Genomic DNA, 20246 nt, shown 5'->3' with positions numbered 1-20246 from the left:
TTGTGGCAAAATCTGTTACTGTTATATTTTGACGTTTTATATATATCTATCTTGGCTGTTAAATGAAAAAATGCGTCTTTTGACCCTTTTGGAAGAAATTCTGAATCATGTAAAAATTTTATACGGGATACAATAGTCTTATCTCCTGTTTTCTATATTTCTTCTTTAATAGCCACAAGAAACTCTTTGGGTACTTAATTCAGTATACAATTTTTCTAAATTTTTTAATAAGAATTTAAGAGCACCTTCAGCAGTTAATAATATAGAATCTTCTGTGTGATTTTCTATTGGAATTCTAATGTTATTAATAAGATTTATTAGAAATTGTAGATGTGTTTATACGTTCGCGATTAACTAGTAATACATTCATTTACGAAAATAAATGAGATTTATAATATTTTCCCTGGACTTAAGTTTCTCGAGAAATTATAGTATTTCTCGAGAAATAAGAAATAAGCAATTATAAAATTTCTCGAGGAATTCTCGAAATTGCATTCTCGAGAAGGAACACTAGTTGTATCACTTGTGACGTTAATCGGCTGATAATTAGTTACGCCCCCTCGAAGAATCATTTTCTGTATTTCGGCAGTTGTTCGACAAGCAGTTTCGCGCTAATGTGTTATAAAAATAGACGAAATCGACGATCTCTTAACGGGTCTCCCAATTTATATATAGGCGGTATTAAGAGTGGGCCACTCAATCCGGAAATATTGCCTTGTCACACCGCCCACGCGTCGATTTCATTGAACGCTACGGAATCCCGGATCCGATGATTCAGTGGCACTCGAATATTGCTTGTGAAAAGAAACATCCTTGGAAACGCTAGACGCGTACACTCGTTCTAGTAACTGCGATCGATTAGATTAATTAATCTAATGTACACGGCGCGCACCGATTAACCGTAATTAACGGCACCAGCGTGGATCATAGACAGGTTTCGCAGCCGTTGAATTATAAATTCTATTAGGTTAATGCAAAAGTGATCTTTTACCAGAGAAGTAACAAAACGTTGCAGATACATAGCCAAATAATTTGATTAAAGAAACACGTTATATATTTTTACCTTCAATAAAGACTGGCTCGGTAAAGCGAACGAACTTTTGCAACGACTGAAAATTTGCAGTGATTAAAAGAAATTGTTTTATTTTTGCATTCTGATCGCTGATTCATTACTGCTTCGTGCATTTATAAAAAGTTGCATAAGAAGTCGGGGAAAGACAGTACGAGGCGTTCGTTCTCAGATAGAAGAGTGGAATAAAGGTGATACTGTAGAAGTGTGAAATGGAATCGAGATCGGTGGTCGTGGACGATCCGAATTCTATGCGCCACGCCAGGTCAGCCTCGATGATTTTAATTTTCGCATATCACGCTTAGAGGATGGAGAAACCTCTTTTTATGGAGTCGATAGGATCGTCTAGCGCAGAGTTTCTTAATGGTTCGTTGCCTCGATTGCATCAACTATCTGCACTAATTTCAAATGGTACCTTCGTGTCGTTTATCGACTAACATACATAATGCATATGTACATACTTTTCGATGTGGGGTCACAGATGTTATTAAAATCTGAGATCCAGAGTTTATCGAATCGATATTAATTTCGCTTGGAAGAACACACTTCTAGTTGGGATATAGCTCCGAATATATTACCGAAAAGATATTCAAGAACATACGTAACGAAGCATGCGAAATGTAATTGTGTATCTTGATTCCTACTCACTCAAGAAAACCAGAATTAAACCTCCCAATCAAAACAGCTCTTAATCCATCGAATTTCAAGGAAATTAGAAGGAAAACAGAAAAAGGGGCAAAGAATTAGCATATTTTACCAAATTTATCGAGAAGGGAGTACAGAAACACAGATCTAAATCACGATTTACTGAAATTCAAAATTGATCATGTTCCAGGGAAAAGGGAAGGCCAGGGACCGATTTGGAGATTTGACGCCCCTAGGTTAACAAGTGTCTGCTACCTTCCCTGCGAATTATTATCAAATATTTTAATTTAAAAGAGTCGGGATGATTTCAAAATTAATTCAATATTGTAACTCACATATGAATTATTGCTAATTCGCTAGATGGAAAAGAAGTGAATTGTTTTTAAAGTTGTTTCAAGCTTCTGTGTTTAAATCTTTCCCAACTTCTTTCGCTTAAAATTTGTCGCTTTCCAAAATTTGATGCTCCCTCTAATTTATCGCTTCCAAAAATTTGTCGATCCCCGAAGTTTACCGCCTCGCAGAACTTAATGCTCCCCAAAATTTAACGCTTCTCAAAATTTGATGCTTCCGAAAATTTGTCGCTCCCTCAAATTTACCGCTCCCCAAAATTTATCGTTTCTCAAAATTTTCCACTTCCGAAAATTTGTCGTTTCCCATAATTTACCGCTCCCCAAAATTTCTCGCTTCCCCTTTTCCGCTTCCCAAAATTTATCACTCCTCAAAATTTTCCGCTCCCCAAAATTTATCACTTTCCGAAATCTATGCTCCCCAAAATTTATCACTCCTCAAAATTTGCCGCTCCGGAAATTTTGCTCCCCCAAAATTTATTGCTCCCCAAAATTTATCGCTTCTCAAAATTTTCCACTTCCGAAAATTTGTCGATTCTCAAAATTTGTCGCTTCCTAAAATTTGTCGTTCCCTCAAATTTACCGCTCCCGAAAATTTCTCCCTCCCCAAAATTTGCCGTTTTCAATAATTTACCGCTCCCCAAAATTTCTCACTTCCCCTTTTCCGCTTCCCAAAATTTGCCGCTCCCCAAAATTTTCACTTTCCAAAATATACGCTCCCCAAAATTTATCACTCCTCAAAATTTGCGGCTCCCCCAAATTTGCCCCCTCTCCCCAAATATTCCACTGCTCAAAATTTACCCATACACAAATCCGCCCCGGAGAAATCAGTGAAACGATAGAACTTTCTATCAATTTCAGCGACAGAGGGGGCAGAAGAGGGATTGTTTGTAGAGGCATGAAGGTTGGGAGACGCTGCTGCGAACGTGCGCCGGTTCGATCGAACCGAGCGGGAACGGTCGCACGCACAAGCGTGACGTAACGCGGAATCTCGGTAAGGGGAAGCGCGAAGCAACGCGGCTAAAAAGTATCGAGTCATTGCTAAGTTCTAATCTCGGATGGAAGAAACGGCGATTATCAGCCGGGAGCAAAGAATCGTGACGTAGCCCCACGTCTACGTCGATCGCGCTTTTTGCGTTACCTAATCGCTCCTTGTCCTACTTCAATGTTTGAGCGCCGCGCTTAAAATAGAATTTCACGTGGAAAATTGAAAACGTCCACGACCAACGTTCCTTCAGACTCATCCACCTGGATCTACCTGCACCTTACCCAGCTTCGACATAAATCGAATCCTCTCTGTTGCCCCAAGTAACTTCAGCTTCGGAGAGATTAGAGACCATTTTGAGTCCATTTTAAAGTTGTCCCTTTTGTTCGCCGAGGGTAGCGGAGGCAAGGGCGATTCTTGAAAGCTGGCCGATTGCATTAACACTAGCTTCCGTTGCTTGCAATTATTTAATCACCAGCTTGGAGCAATCAGAGCGGGATAGCAAAGCAACGACGTTTCGACAATAGTAACGCAACTTAGGGCTAGGTGAGAACAAGTGAAAGTAGAACTGCACTTTGATCGCGTTTCGACTGCAGAATTTCGTTCGGATCGACGCAAGAGCAGGTTTTTTTTTATGATTGAATCATATTTGCCCACTTCGTGGAACGGCATTCTGGGTTTGCTTTCCCGAGTGACATTGCATCAGGCAATTGAAATCGCGAGCGTGACGAAGTGTATCTAATCTCTAATCTGCCAGCCGACGAGACACGTCGAATTTCATTGCATCATTTCGTTGCAGGCGGTTACATAAAGAAAAAGCAAAGATAAAAGGGCGATCCCGAAAAACGTTACATCACCGTAACGAGCCGCTTCGATCCTCGCTGACCATATCGCGCAGGAGCACTTGAACTCTCGAGTTCGTTAATCAATCGGGGCGTGGAAAATTCGTGAGCCAATAAATGTATCGTCACGAATCACGTATCAAGACCACCTGCGCAAAATGCACAATTATACAGGGATTATTAAAGTCGCTGTAACGAGCCTAAACTACGAGTATCGTTGACATATTGTTCGTCGCGAAATATTTCCTCTACACCGAGTGGATCCGTCCGCGATTCACCTCGTTAAAAACGGATCTGCAGTTTTCCCATTTACGTCAACGAATAATACGTTCCGTCGCTCTGCTCCACGATGCTGGAGAAAGAGCGAGGCAACGATCACCGACGTGATCTGGAATTATTATTGCATATATTATTTATAGCGATACCAGCGTTGCAAACGGCGGACCTATTTACATTTTATCACTCGATACCCGCTGTCTATTATAAATCTATTTAAAGAAACATGCGCTCCAGCCTCTTTGTATCTTCCAGCCACGATAATTCAGCACGATAACAGCGCGATTACAAATATCGCGTAACGCTGGTTAGAAATAAACAATGGGAGGTGCACTCTCCCCCGCGGCGCCTGGCGACATGCAACGAGGACGACAATAACAGAGCTGCTCACCGGCTGCACAGTTTCTTCAATTAATTTCAGCGAACTGGCATTTAGCGTCGATGGAAGATAGTAGATACTTAGTTTGTGAAAGGACGTGCTGCGTGCACAGCGTTGTAACAAAAACTTATATGGGTTATCGTTTGCGCGCTGCGATTTAACGATGCATCTAGGGAGTATAGTTGCCTGCATTAATATTTGTGTCGGACAGTGGCAGATGGAAGAGTCTGAAGCTTTATATTAGATTTTATGAAATGGGTAATTAATGAATATATAAAAAAAAATAGAACCGACTTCAAAGAAATGAAAATGCACTATAAAGTAAAAAATAATTTAATCCCTTACTTAATCTACGACTCTCATATTTTTTAAGTCGGCGTCGCATCATTTGCACTGTGTAAATCTGGCGCCGACTTAAAAATATGAGAGTCGTAGATTAAATAAGGGATTAAATTATTTTTTACGTTTTAGTGCATTTTTATTTTTTCGAAGTTGGTTTTAATTTTTATTTTAATTTTTTGTCGGTTTAGTTTTATAGACATTGACACAACATGGTTAGGAGATATGCGTGTACGTACATAACATAATAATAATTAAGTGACAATAGGCTTTATTGTTAATCAGAACTGGCAAAATATTGGGTCAATGTTGATGCAGTGTAGGATTGGACTACCGAGGCATCGCCCTCTTTCGAATAGAGAAAAGATCATCAAAATCGGTCCATATGCTGAAGAGTTATGCGGTGACAAACATAAAATACATACGGGTCGAATCTATAACCTCCTCCTTTTTGAAATCGGTTAAAAAGTGAATTAGAGGGGGAAAGATCGGAGCCTAACATAGGAGGAATGTAATTATTAAGAATTTTTCTTTAGACTATTTTTCAACATTAGACCCCTTTCAAATCTCTACATCTGGTCCATCGTTGTTTGTAATGCCATGATGCCGAGAGGGGTAAAGTTTCTCGATCCGGTCTGCAAAATACTCGGTTAAGGCCGCGAAGTTTTCAATCCACAGAAATCGATGAAAGTCCATTTGTAACTCTCCCGCCACTGCTGACACTGAATACGAGGGTGGATCGAGGAACTTCGCGGCCGTGACGGAGCATTTTGCAGAGCAGGCATCTAATATTGCGTTAAGTAGGACTTCCACTAATTGCACATACAAAAAGAAGACACTCCCGTTAATCTCCAATCGAGGAAAACAGGTTGAACAAGGCCGCGGACGAGATACGAAGCCCTGCTTGTAAACATTTCAATGGAATCTACACTAACCGTAATGCCGATTATTACACAGAACAGAAGAATGCGTATAACTGGAAGCATAGAAACAGGTCTGCTCGTAAGATCTGTTTCTACTGCCTTCCCACTCAACTCACTTTCCACTCTTCGCCCTAACTTATCACCCTTATCCCTACTTGAAAACCCTTAAAAAATCCCTGCACGATTGAGGACTTTCCAGCAAGAACGGTGCAGCTCCATTTTTTACAGTTTTTGAATTATGATGTGTAATAGATGTAAAAAAAAATCTACTGAAAATATTAATAGTAATATTAAAATTACTGCTTTGATTTAACATTAAAAAGAAAACACTGATTGAAAAATATATATTTTCACACAACAAGTAGTAGTTGTGTTGATAAGTTTTTATTTCTATTTTTGGCGAAAAAATACTGTATAATAAAACTATTAATATTAATATTAAATAGAAATAAACATAGAAATACCTAAGTCAAAGAAGTCAAAAGTAGAAATATAATCTTGTCAACTCAATAACTACGAGGTCCTTATGGTGTGAAAATATATACCTATATTTTTCAATTAGTGTTCTCTTTTTAATGTTAAGTCAAAGCAATACTTTTATACAAAGTTTTTTCCAATTTATTTCAAGATGGTAAAGATGGAGCTGTGAAAATATATACCTATATTTTTCAATTAGTGTTCTCTTTTTAATGTTAAGTCAAAGCAATACTTTTACATAAATATTTTCCAATTCACTCCAAGATGGTAAATATGGAGCTGTGAAAATATATACCTATATTTTTCAATTAGTGTTCTCTTTTTAATGTTAAGTCAAAGCAATACTTTTACATAAAGATTTTTCCATTTCACTCCAAGGTGGTAAAGATGGAGCTGTGAAAATATATACCTATATTTTTAAATTAGTGTTCTCTTTTTAATGTTAAGTCAAAGCAATACTTTTACATAAAGATTTTTCCAATTTACTCCAAGGTGGTAAAGATGGAGCTGTGAAAATATATACCTATATTTTCAATTAGTGTTCTCCTTTTAATGTTAAGTCAAAGCAATACTTTTACATAAAGATTTTTCCAATTTCCTCCAAGGTGGTAAATATGGAGCTGTGAAAATATATACCTATATTTTCAATTAGTGTTCTCTTTTTAATGTTAAGTCAAAGCAATACTTTTATACAAAGCTTTTTTTCAATTTCCTCCATGGTGGTAAAGAATGGAGCTGCACCCCTCTCGCTGCACGGTCCTCAATTCCCCATGGAAATACGAATCCCCAATTAAAGGCAAACTCCAGATCGTTACCAAATTCATTTCCATTTCACCGTCTCCCTCTGCGTCAACGAAACAGCTTATCTCGAGCATCCATATGTCGGGGGGTATTAACTCTTCTCGGACGCCGATCCAATACAGATATAATCGCTGTCGTCAGACCATTATCTAAATGCAGCGACTTAACATTCTGCAGACTGATGCACACGCTGCTACGTGGATCACACGTGCGCTTTTCCAAGTACGCGCGTCAGGTGGATAAATCCATTGATGACTTTCCACTAAAGTTCCATGCGTCGTGTGGCGGTGGACGAAGGGAGGACGAGGGCGTATCGCGTTATTAGTAACGGCGACACCAATTTCCAAGTAAAATCGTGCTATTACGTATTTCGTGCCGCTGGACACGCGTAGGTACTTGTCCCAGTATACTAGGAAACAACACTTTGGCTTGTTGGTACAACGTGTTAACAACGAGCCGTGCGGTGCCTCTCCTCCCCACGCTGATAGCGCAAACACGTCGCTTTTAGCACACGCGATGTTCAATTTTAGTAAATCCACGGGATGCGTTGTCAGAAAACGAATCGAATCAGGTGGAGTTTCCCAGGATGGCGTTGCTTGATCCACGTGCGCTTATTTGCAGGCGATGACTTCAAGCCACCAGGGGGAGTCGATTATAAATGGTGCCATTCTTTTCAATTTGGAATGGAATTCTAATTTCTCTTTTTACTCTTATAGATGAAGCTATTCCTCTTGATGACCAAATGAAATTTTTTATAAACCTGTATGTAGATATGAAATAGTTTGTGGTACTGATGCTCGATGGAGTGTCCTCAATCTTGGACCCAAAGTTTCATCCAAATTAAAGGTATTATTATCCCCCATCCACCATGTAGCAAACTGATCTCGCATGGCCTTGATTAACGCAGTTCGTTATTTTTATCTTACCCGAAGCCACGACGTGACGCGAAAAAGGTACACGATTCTATTCGACCTTCGAATATTCGAGTCGCCTCCACCAAGTCACGTTCGCCGTGCAACGTCCTCTTCGAGACCCTTCAACTTTTATCTCGAACACTTCTCGCTATCGTTAAGAATTGATTAAAATGGAACTAGCCTAGACCAATGTAACTCCTTGCACGTAGCTTCGTCTTGTGACATCTTCTTCTGACGTCGTTGCCCATTCTGTTTTATTTAAAGTTTTTCAATGAAGTAACGAAGTTCCATAAAATACGGGAACCTGTATGTGCTTTGTGGAAACGTATGCGGTTGCTCGACAGCCGATAAGATGCAGAGAGTTTGCTTAATTTGCACTTAATCTGTCTTTACTGTTCATGTGTAATATAATTAATTCGTCCTGAGTTCATACGTTTTATTAACTATCTTCTCGCCGATAGCAGCGTACGTGCCAATAATAAGGTACCGACGTTCTTTAATCTATTCTCTTTCGCTCACAGAACGCCTACGATCCCGAGTTCCAAAACGATGTTTCACATCTTTTATTAAAGTTATCTAGGAATTCCACCAAATAAGGGCCGTGGATCCTGTTGAATACTAATATCGCTTACCGCCTAACAAACCGACCTAACTCTTATTAAACAAAATGATTCCATTAAGGAATTTCTTGGGGAGAAATATTTTAACAATCCTCCCGACTGAAACAATGTCGACCGCGGTAATTACATTAGAAACGATCTAACGTCATTTAGAATATTGTTTATCTGTTTTTTTAACGTTGCTACGAACAAAAATCATCTCGAGTGAACAAATAATTAATTCGACCACAAGTGACTTTTAACGTGAAATTCCATGCTATCTTTCACGAAAATCGAAGAAAATTAATTCAAGTCACGCAACCATAAAAATTTGTTGTAAATTAGTTAACACAACGCATTTCCTTTTTTTTACGTGTCTCTGGCTCTCTCTAAATAAAAAGTCTGCTACATATTTTCCCTTTACCGTAAGATAGAGGACAGTGATGGGCTCTAATATTTTTGGAGCCCCAAATTAATTTTCCTTCGTTCCTTACCCTTTTCACCCAAAGCACTAGACGCCCCTGATTTGTTTTCTACCTTGAAACGTTAATCCCACTCTCTCACTGTAAATTAGAATATTTTAGGATAAAGGTATATCCTTTCTAGTATTGTTACTCTATTTAATATTAAATAACAATACGACGATATATCCTTACTCTGTATAATACTTTAAATAATAGAGCAATATTCATAGTATCTCTCGTAGGCTTGAGTATGACGCTGCAATTTCTTTAACATTCCCATTCCTCCATCCTTCCTAATGTTTGCCTACGGCTGAAGAAGTGTATACATAGCCACACGCTTCGCAACTTGACGAGCACCTCTCGCTAACAATTCCCTATCACCCAGGAACATTTCCCATCGTTATCAATTCGTGCGAATAAATTCGTGGAAATCGGGCGAGAAGAGAAAAGTTACACGCGCGACGGCCATACTGCCCTCTTTAGTTAAAATGTCCTATCTAACATTTTGAAACAACCGAGAAAACTGAAGTTTTATCATTTACTTTGCACCGTCCTTATTTTCCTTCATTTAAATTAAAACATGTTGTCATTATTTCGTAACAGCCTAATATAATTTTATATATACATTTTATATTTTTATTTTATATATTTTTTTATATATTTTTTTTATATTTTAGATAGGATATTATAACCATTTGGAAATAAGTTAAATACATAAGTTAAATACATTATACTGTTTATAAACTTTTACGAAGCACATACAGTTTTCTAACTTCACGTAAAAGGTAAAAGACGCGTGGAACAAATATTTCAACACATCTCGAAAAATGAAAAAATGCTAGATAGGACAGTTTAACTGGGGAGGGCAGCATAGTTCAAGTAACGTGGAATTATCAAAGGGGAGGAATTATCCGTCTGGAAAACAGAACACTTCGAATTCTGGATTCGAGTGTCGTCCGCTCATATCGAAGATGGTGGGACAAGGAGGTAGGACGTTCGCTGGCAGCGTTTCGCGCGGAATTTTTCTATTAATCGCTGATCGACGGATAGCAGATAATTCGATGAACCCACCGGAGATCTGGCGGTAGTACATAAGTTAGGCGCAAGCATAAAGGCAACCTTTCATAGACAATCCAGAGGAGGATCGAGATTCTGCACGAGCCTCTATCATTCAGCGCTGACTCGCTCTGGCGATTCATCAATCGGAGTTCCCACGGACAGTCGGCTGATTAGAAATGTCTGAGATTCGAGTTCAGAAACGGAACTTTGATCTCTCGGGCCTGTCGACCGCGAAGGTATTTTCTACCTGTGATTATGACTATCAAATGGATCCTTGTTTACGTAGAATGAATTATCGACGTGCGCGGGTACCTAAATTCCGACGGATCGTTAACGATCGCGAATTCCAGAGAACTGCCTATATCTTGCGCACGAACGTTACCGCAGTTGCTTGCAATTTGTTGATCCAAACGGATCCTGAAATAGGAGAGTCGCGGATATTAACGAGGATTCGTTCAGATTTTTTTCAAACAACTCCGATATCTACGGGGGAGTTCCAGTGGGTTGGAAAATTACGCTTTTAGCCAGGAGATCTGATAAAGTTTGCCCAAGCTCGCCTGCTCCCATAAGCGAGGACGAACGAGGAAGAATATCTTGATAACGGAATCAAGCGATCGTGAAGTTTGTGAAAATAAACGCGATTCCTGCAAATGTCGAGTGCCCCGGCTCCTTACGAAGTCGATCGAAAAGTTTTAAGTGGAAGGAAATTTGCATTCCAGATGTCTGTCGATCGTCGGGCACGAGCTGCGGCAACTTTCGAACGTGTCCGACGCTTGAAATTCAAAAGTCTCGTACAAGGAGCGCGGTAATAACAATATTTCTATCGTCCCGCTTTTTATCGCTTCGAACGTACGGCCCGCCTTGGGGAGGACCTTCAAACCGCCGTATAAGTTTGCCGTGAATTTTTATCGAGCGACCTAGAAATCACTCCGGATCCCAGAAATTCCATTTCTCTATTGATTCCGACGAATCAATGGGTGATCAGAGCCCTGTCTTCTACAAACAATGAATTTCGCGATGAATTCAGATTGCTCCGCGGATATTTAAGTCGACGGAATTCGATGTTGGTAGAACTCTTGTAAAATGTACACAGCAGGAGAGGAAGGAAGATTCCTGATGGAGAAATTGAAAAGAGACGACGTTGCTATAGATCTCGGAGGACTTTCGTCGAAAACCAAGGGTCAAGTAGTCTTTCGTACTAAAACTACTTTCATGTCCTGTTCGAGGAAGGCCCATAAATTCTCGCAAGAACGAAAGGATCTGAACAGCTGTCTTGTTGGTTTAGCTTCGTCGAGTATCGTCGATTCAACGTTAATTCCGTAAACTTCCTGATTATATGATTCTATGAAACACTCCTACTACACAACTGTAGGGTGAAGATAGGTAGCTAATACCGTTAAGAATTGATTAAAATTTAGGTTCCAGCGATTCTAACTTATACTGCGTGCAATTTACTTTCAAACAAATTGCACACAAAAATGTAGAGTCCTTGTAGAAAACACCCTTAAGTGGCAAAATTAAATTTTTTATCGGGAAATGTTCTGAGTGCCAATGGTAATATGTAATTGCAGTGTTTTCTACAAGGACTCTTGAAATATCAATTATTATTCACTTAACAGTGGTTTAACTTTTGCTAGGCGATATTAAGTACCACCACTTTATACTGTCGTTCATAACTAGATATGCAAACAACCTACCAACCCTCAAAATCACAAAAAATTAGTTAAACGTAGTGGATCCTATAATTTTGCCTCCTCCTTTTTGCAAAAAATTACCAAGCCATAGAACAACTCTTACTTTATACAATTATTAAAACTACCAAGCCATAGTTCCACTTTAGGCTTAAAGAACAAAATAATATTAATTACAGGTACTACTATTAAATAACCCATTAGAAATTACTGCAAATCAACAATAAGAAATAAAATATAGCGAATAGAAATAAAGCTACTTTTCTTTAACAATTAAATTCTTCAACCTTTTACTCAGTCTCAGACCACTGAGGGTTGGTAGCTTCATAACTAGACCCAATTGTGCATAAGCGTTGCAAAATTGAACACCTCTAAGAAACTTTGCTCAGGTGTTTCAAATTAGAACCACTGAGAAGTATTGAATCTCTACGAAATATCATATTTTCTGCGGACACAGCAGGTGTCCTAACACTTATCCTTAATTCCATGCCTAGCCAACATGATCGGCACGTGGACCTTTCCCCAATCCAGCCGGGTTGCATGAAAAAAAAATCGTCACTCGAGAGAAATCGAGCGTTTCAGCGCCGTCATCGATGACTAACATGCAGTTGAAATATATCGTGACGCAAATGGGACGATTATCGGCGCAACGGTCTAGGCGCCTGGTGTAACTGAAAGTAGCGACTGCTGGAAATCTGTGAAACGCTGGCTCGAAGATGGTGTAGAGGCGAGGCGGAGGGTGTCCGCTTATCGTGCACGCGTTATCCCGTGGCGTCGATGATATCTAGGGCACGGATGCAGAAACTCCAAATAGAATCGTTCTCAGATACCGTACAGATTACGCCCTCGTAATCGATTCGTCACGATTCCCGCGAAAGCGACAGGAGGCTTCCACTTCAGCTGGTCATTCGCCGGCTGCTTTACGTCACGGTAGCTGGGCTCTCGAGAAGAAGAAAAAGGCGCGCAAGCACATACGCGCCCGGCGATGGCCCCCGCGCGATCGCCGCACTGTCTTTTTCTATTGCACGTTGCGAAAGCAAATTTACGGGAGTCGTTAGTCAGATGGGAATTCCACCGTTTACGCGTCCAGACGCCGGCGGCGCGGCGAGCCTTGGGCGTAAGTGAAGCAGAAACTTTGGAAACTTTTCCACTAGCCGCGAACCGGGCCCCTCAAGATAACCATTTAGCAAATGGCGTGCGTACCACGATTGCGTGCAGGTGCTTTAACGAGCATGATTCCTTCGGCCCCGATGGGAGAGAGCCATTCCACGTCAAAACGAATAGGTGGACAATTTAGTTTCACCGATCCACTTTAAAATTACAGCATTTGCCGATAACCTTGTAAGACAAAGTATACTAAATTCCAACGGCCTATGTTAAATAGTTTTCGAAATATTTAATGTTGAAGTTTCGAAAATTCAAACAAAATCGGCGGACGCGTCATCACTTAAACTGTAATATCTCGGTCATTTTTAAAGATAATGACATCGTCTTGGGCTCATTTTAAAGCTGAAGGAAGGCTTTCTCAAAAAGTATATAGAATATTTTGAATATTTAGAATATTTTGTTTATTGTTAATAAACTTAACAGTAATCGATGTCAAAGTTTCAAATCGTGATTTGACGTCGTTCCCACCCACGGTCCGGCTTGAAAAAAATACCATTCGATTCGTTAAGTTTTCAGCTAATAAATGCCGTTTTCAAAAAAGTGGAGAAATTTTGGGAACAGTTAATAAAAAAATAAAACTTACGATAGTGCACACCGCTTGGAACTGCACGGTTCCCATGGTCAGTCCGCACGCACGCGTTTTCAAAACAATAGCCTAGCGTAGGAAAGTATTTATATACGATGGGTTAAAACAAATTTTTCTTTCAGTATTTTCAGTATTCTCGAGAAAAATAGTAGGAATATCTACTATTGCTAATCTTTTATATGGTTAAATCGCGATTTGAAACTTTGACATCGTTTACTGTTAAGTTTATTAACAATAAACAAAAAAAATTATACACGGGTTGAGAAAGCATTCCTTCAGTTTTAAAATGAGCCCAAGACGGTGGCATTATCTTTAAAAATGACCGAGATATTACAGTTTAAGTGACGACGCGTCAGCCGATTTTGTTTGAATTTTCGAAACTTTATGATGAAATATTTCGGAAACTATTTGACACAGGCCGTTGGAATTTAGTATACTTTGTTTTGCAAATGCTGTAATTTTGAAGAGAATCGGTGAAACTAAATTTTTCACCTATCCGTTTTGACGTGGAACAGCTCGAGAGTATCCCCCGAGATTTCGTTTAATTCGAAGCCTCGAGCTCATGGGCGGCCGGAGGAGGGTGCAAAAGGGGCAGTTGCCCCTCCCTAGCTTCTGAGAAAAAATCTCCTAATTTTAAAAACTTATCTTTATTATATTTATACTAAAAACCTGAATATTTCTAAATTTCGGATTTAAAATTTTAATTAAATTGGCACTACAAAATGACTTAAAAAAAGCAAGCGCGCTCCTCGTGTTTTCATTACTACATTTTTCTTCGCTGTCACCCCAAAGTTGCCCCCTCCTGGAAAAAAATCTACGGACGCCCTTGCTCGAGTTCGATACGAAGAGGGGCTGTTTCTTTAATCGCGCAGGTTCGAAGGGGATGTTCTCGCGGCAGGAAGAGAAAGTTCATTGCGTAGTTCACTTTTTCAGCCGATCTTGAGGGACATTTTTAGTGGAATTGTACGCTGTTTCTGAGAGATCGTCGGACTGTTCGCAATGTTTTTCGAATCCATGCGACGGGCGCGTGATGGAAACTACACGATCAAGTTAAATAGCGGCGCGTGCTCGATGATTTCTGTAGATCGAGGCGGATAATCTTGTCGGGCAGAGTGAAGGATTTTTAGAAAAATGCACGCCTAAAGATGTGGGTGGGTCGGTTTTATTGTTAGTTAAATACGAAGCCCTGTGCAGTTTTGTGGTTGGACGACTTCGGCGTCGATCGACCACGTACCCTATCTAGGCAGAGAATCCAGCTACCAGAAGACGACCCACAGCTTCTCAGTTCACCTTTCTTCATTCCGAAGACAATTACTTAAAGCTTTCTTCAATCCAGTTAATTTTTACTCGAATGCAGTGTGGCGCTGAAGCTGCAAAGAACTTGTAAAGAATTTCAACTACCCCCGAACATAAGATTGCGAAGGACTTTTATCCCGCCTCGAAAGGAGCTTCTGCCAACGAGATACGAGCCTCGACGAACTTTCCACTGGATTCTATGGAGTTTAAAGCCAAACAGGTTAAAACCTCTTTGCTCTTCAGGACCCTGGATCGAGTCCTAGCCCGTTAAGGACCTGCCAGCGGAATTCCCAGTCACACCAACTTGCCAATTCTAAGTACACACGTGTCGGAGGCTGATCGTGGAAATCTATGAAGTCGATACAACGAGAAGTTCTCGGCGTCTCATTGTTTACACAATCGCAGTGAATCACGTCTACGTGGGTAACGTCTGTGACGACTTGATCGATTTCTGTTTGATCGAGGAGCCAACATGCGCGAACTTGTCACCGTGAAATCGCGGGCTCATGGGAAATCACGCTATCGGGTGAACTATTTTCGGCTGGCCTCGATAAAGAGGCAATAAAATGAAGTTTATTGTACAGACGTTGATAATACTGTTATCAGCGAAAAACGGCAACGAAAAACGGAGGAATACAACGCGTTTCCTTGTCTCGAAAATCAGAGCGCTAACTGGCGGCATTGTGATGTTGGAAATAAATTTTTTAGAAAATCAACGTGGGTGAGAAGGTGATAGGAAATTTATAAATTCTGATGGTATAGGGTGGGATTATTTATCAGAAATTTCTTGTTATAATTAAAGTCCATTTTAGCTGCGTCCACCTATCTTCTTAATATTGTTACCTTCCACAGCTTCGATGCCCTTATTTTCGCGCGATCTTTTCAATAAAAAAGTGTTCCGTTCGTTCAACGATCTACATAGATACGGTTCTGATTTCGAACAACGTCTTTCTAATCCCATTATACACAATGTTAGGAAAGTTCCTTCGAGCCACGGTCGTTAATTAAAAGTCACGGGAACCTTGAAAACTTGTGCTCGAACGCCAATATTTCATTAGATTAGCAGATAAGCGCGTTGCGAGGGATCTTTCCCAATACTGTGCCAAATTTCATTCTCGATCGATCCGACGATTCTCAAAATTCTTCCTTCTTTCTCCTCCGAACAATTCATAATTAGCGCATTATCTGCGGATCGCGGAATATTCCGTGTTTTCAACCGTGGCCGTTATCGAGAGGCAATAAAACCTTTCTTAACATAATTTCCGCCAGCGATGCTAAATACGAACTGTCACGACCAGTAAAGACGAGGTGTTTTAAAAAAGAATTAGCGCGCAGCATTCGTCTCGCTTTGTTTTTCCCGAGAAGCTCCAAAAACGGGTAACGCAATAAAGCTTCAAAAGGAATAACACAATATTGGCACTCATAAATTAATTTGGAATCCCCAATCACTCGTTGCACAATTTTTACCACTGTACTTGCAGCTTCAAGGAAAGTGGTCGCGCTGTTTATTATTATTATTATTATTATTAATATTATTATTATTATTAATATTATTATTATTATTAATATTATTATTATTATTAATATTATTATTATTATTAATATTATTATTATTATTAATATTATTATTATTAATATTATTAATATTAATATTAATATTAATGTTATTAATATTATTATTATTATTATTATTATTATTATTATTATTATTATTATTTATATACGGGAAAACCCATAGTTTACAAATTTCTATACAGTGAAATTACTGAGTCCGAGCACTAATATTTATACAGTATTGAGTGTAAATATGATTAGTCAGTAAGCATTTGAGGAATACTTAGGCATCACAGGCAACCCAGCTGCTGTTGATACCCAGTTTTGTTACTCTGTGTGCATATGTAACGAGGTCCTTAACGAATTTAGAGACCCCAAAAAAAGGGTCATTCGTTGTGAAATTGCTGCCTTTAGATTTCAAATTAATCGGCAAACTCGGTGCTCGCGACAGAATGCAGAAATTTGAATTGAAAAAACAGTTAATGATTACTTACGAACACCATACGACAGAAACAATGGAAAACGGTTCAAGCTATCTATAGAGAAATTCAAGGAATACACTCTGCTCACTATTCTTTAAACAACAATATCATTTAGCAACCCAACACGCATCCATTCCCACCGCACAATCCGCTATCTTAATAAATAAATAAACCCGGATCCCAGTGCTCCCTCCGCGATAAACAAACCTCTAAAACAGTAGCACCCACCTCGCCCGAAATCCCCCTAATTTCCGCGGCACATTTCCTCGAATCGGTCGAACCTGTCCACGGCCACAGGGCGTCCGCCAGAGATGCCCGGCGAATTACGCAAACTTTCAGAAGCAAACGCACCAGCTACCCGGACAGCGGCGGAATGCAGGCAGGCCCGTAAAAGAATGGAATCTCTAAACTCGACTGCACCCGCGGACTTTTTCCGAAAAATCGCTCGCGCCGAGACAAAAGATCCCGCTATTTATAGGAATCCTTCGAAGAATTCCCACCCGCGGTGCACCGCGGTATTTACCGCTTATTCGTCGAAGATCGGCGAGAAACACGCGGGGATCTGAAGACTCGCGCGATCCCCGTTCGCCAGCCGCGACGCCGGGAAGGTCGCGCAGGGAAGAAGAACGGTCCTCGTCACTGAAAATAGCCTACCTGAGGAATTTTTCCTGCAGCTGGTGGTCCCATGACGAGGATTCGTTCGCACCTGTGTCACGGTCGGTCATCCTGCTTGCCAGACGCCGGCCACGCTGGGATCTCGCCTCTGCAAGCAACAACCGAAAACAAGGTGAGGCGCAGCTGAGGGAGAACGAAGAGGCGTTCACCGATAAATAGATCGATCGCGGTACATTCATTAGTCGGCGGGCTGAACCCGCGTGGGAATTATTCCCCGAGGAGCATCTCAGAGGTGCTTATTAATCGTTCCTCGTCCGTCTGTTCGCTGGGAACAGTGGGACGCGATCGATCGCGAGGCAGGAATGGAAGTAGAGCGACGTGGTAGCGATTTACGAGCGTCGCTGGTTCTTGCGTTGCTGGATCAGTAGAGGCGATGGAGAATGATGACGCGGAACAAGGCTCTCACAAACACTGTTTCTAGGGTTTTTAAGGAACTCAATTCGGGGAACGCGCTGCCTGGATCTGTTGAGGGGGAACACCACTGTGACGGCCGGAAAAGTAAGCCATTTTTAAGAATTTTTTTCAGGAGGAATTTACAGTTTTCATACAAAAATTGTATTGCCTATATTTAGTACGCTGTCTTAAGAGACTATACAAAAAAAAATAAATGGAAAAACATCCATAAATTTTAATATATTAATTAATCTTCTAGATCCCTCGACGCGAGGGGAGTTATTATTTTTTCAGGAATAATATACAGTTTTCATAGAAAATTTTTATTACCTAACTTTAGTACGCTGTCTTAAGAGACTATACAAAAAAATATAAATACAAAAATATCCATAAATTTTAATATATTAATTAATATTCTAGACCCCCCCACGCGAGGTGGTCGAAGGTGTAACTATGGATCAGCAGGTCCGAAATTAAATTTCATTTTTTTTTTATAAACTGTATGAGTGTAGTTTCCGTTGTACGTACGGATTCTTTGATTGAAAACAAATTTTATTTAAATACGCTCGAAGAGCTGTCTATCTTATTCGCGGATTTTCGAAACTTTTCTTCTAAGGCGCACCATTTTTACAAAAATAATTTGTTTAAGAAATCGGTACGTACAACGGAAACTACACTCATATAGTTTATATAAAAAAAAGAAATTTGATTTCGGACCTGCTGCTCCATAGTTACACCTTCGACCAGCTCGCGTGGGGGGGCCTAGAAGATTAATTAATACATTAAAATTGATGGGTGTTTTCTTATTTATTTTTTTCTGTATAGTCTCTTAAGACAGCGTGCTCTTAGGTAATCAAATTTTTCTATGAAAACTGTATATTATTCCTGAAAAAAAATTCTTAAGAATGTCTTACTTTTCCGGCCGTCACAGTGGTGTTGCCCCTTAAAAGCTTCTCAAGACAAAGCAAAGTGGTCCAAACGCGGAGCGCCGGGTTTGACCAATGTAGCTCGCTGGGGCGTTTTTGCTATGTACTTTGCTTTCGATTTTAAACGAGCCTTTGGGTCGAGGAGTGCTTTGTTCATAGTTGAACGACGATATGGAGATGCGTGCTGGCCTTCGGCAAGGCGATACGGGGAGAAACTGGGGAGGATTGTATGATGGTGTGAAGAAGATAGGACGAAACATAATAGACGAAATATGTATAAGGAACGGACCGAAAATATGTGCACGAAAGTCCAGGCAAATATTGTTGCCTTCTGGTGAATGATTGGTGGGATTGTTATTTCTTAAAAAACCATCGAATTCCTTTGGAGAATCGATCTAATTAATTCAGGCTTCTCCTTTCGTTTCTACAACTTTTCATTGTCGAAGAAAATTCTCTTCAGAATTTTAGTTTCCATGTTTGCAATTTTCAGAGTTACGTTGAGAAGTCTTTTGAAGCTCGCGATGCTTGTGTGATCGAAGTAACTACTGCAAAGGAAGGACGCACCTGCCTCGATTTTATTCCGATCTTGGAAGGGAATGAATTATCGAGGCTGAACGGAAAAATCGATAATCATTGTGTAACACGATCGCGATCACAACAAGAGGTTTCCCCGCTGGAAAGATCCTCGTGGAAACGAGCGCGATTCTAAGTAAAATATGAAGTGGCGCGTTCATGTTTAAACAATAAACTATCAATTAATTCGCAACTCCGCATTCCATGTCCGCGTTGTATCATTGATGTCACTACTTCAAATAAACCCATCGATCATTTGCGTCATTTAACGTTTGCATAAAACGCGAAGAAGAGCCGCGGCTAGATCGCCCCGTTATATCTAACAAGATTACTATAATTCGCGAACACTAACCTCTCCAACATGTAATTAATATTCTTTTCTTTCTTGCCAGATTTTATCGGCAGATTAGTCCTATTTTTGGAACTAACCGCTTCAAACGTTGCTCGATCATATCCGCAACCGCGTCTCGCCTGGCGTATCTTTTCGCGAGATAAGTGACCGTTAAATCTTCGAGCAGAACCACCTGTTCGTAGATCGCGGCTATTACAAAGTTCTTTTCCGTCGAAGGCCCACGCACCTCCCCCCTTTCCTTCGATTTTCTAGAGAGATAAAATAGAAATATTAAATAACAAATTACCAAATAATCGACCCACATTCCCGCCGGGAACAGCCACCTTCCACGTGTCACAGCCGAGTGGCGATCTACCGTCAATATCCAAACGACGAACGCCCACGGGCATCTTCTAAAGAGAGGCACACCCCCCATCGAAAACCTTGCGAGAT

The 20246-nt window shown here is 40.2% G+C and overlaps 1 protein-coding gene across 2 annotated transcripts in view; it reads left to right on the top strand.

The window, feature by feature from the left end:
- The window catches only part of LOC143378918 (uncharacterized), a 105509-nt gene that overhangs the window by 60021 nt on the left and 25242 nt on the right, over positions 1-20246 (top strand). The window lies entirely within an intron of this gene.

Source organism: Andrena cerasifolii, chromosome 2 (assembly GCF_050908995.1).
Source record: "Andrena cerasifolii isolate SP2316 chromosome 2, iyAndCera1_principal, whole genome shotgun sequence".
Lineage (NCBI taxonomy): Eukaryota > Metazoa > Arthropoda > Insecta > Hymenoptera > Andrenidae > Andrena > Andrena cerasifolii.
The sequence above is the reverse complement of the archived record's forward strand: the minus strand, read 5'-3'. Positions and strand labels throughout refer to the sequence as shown.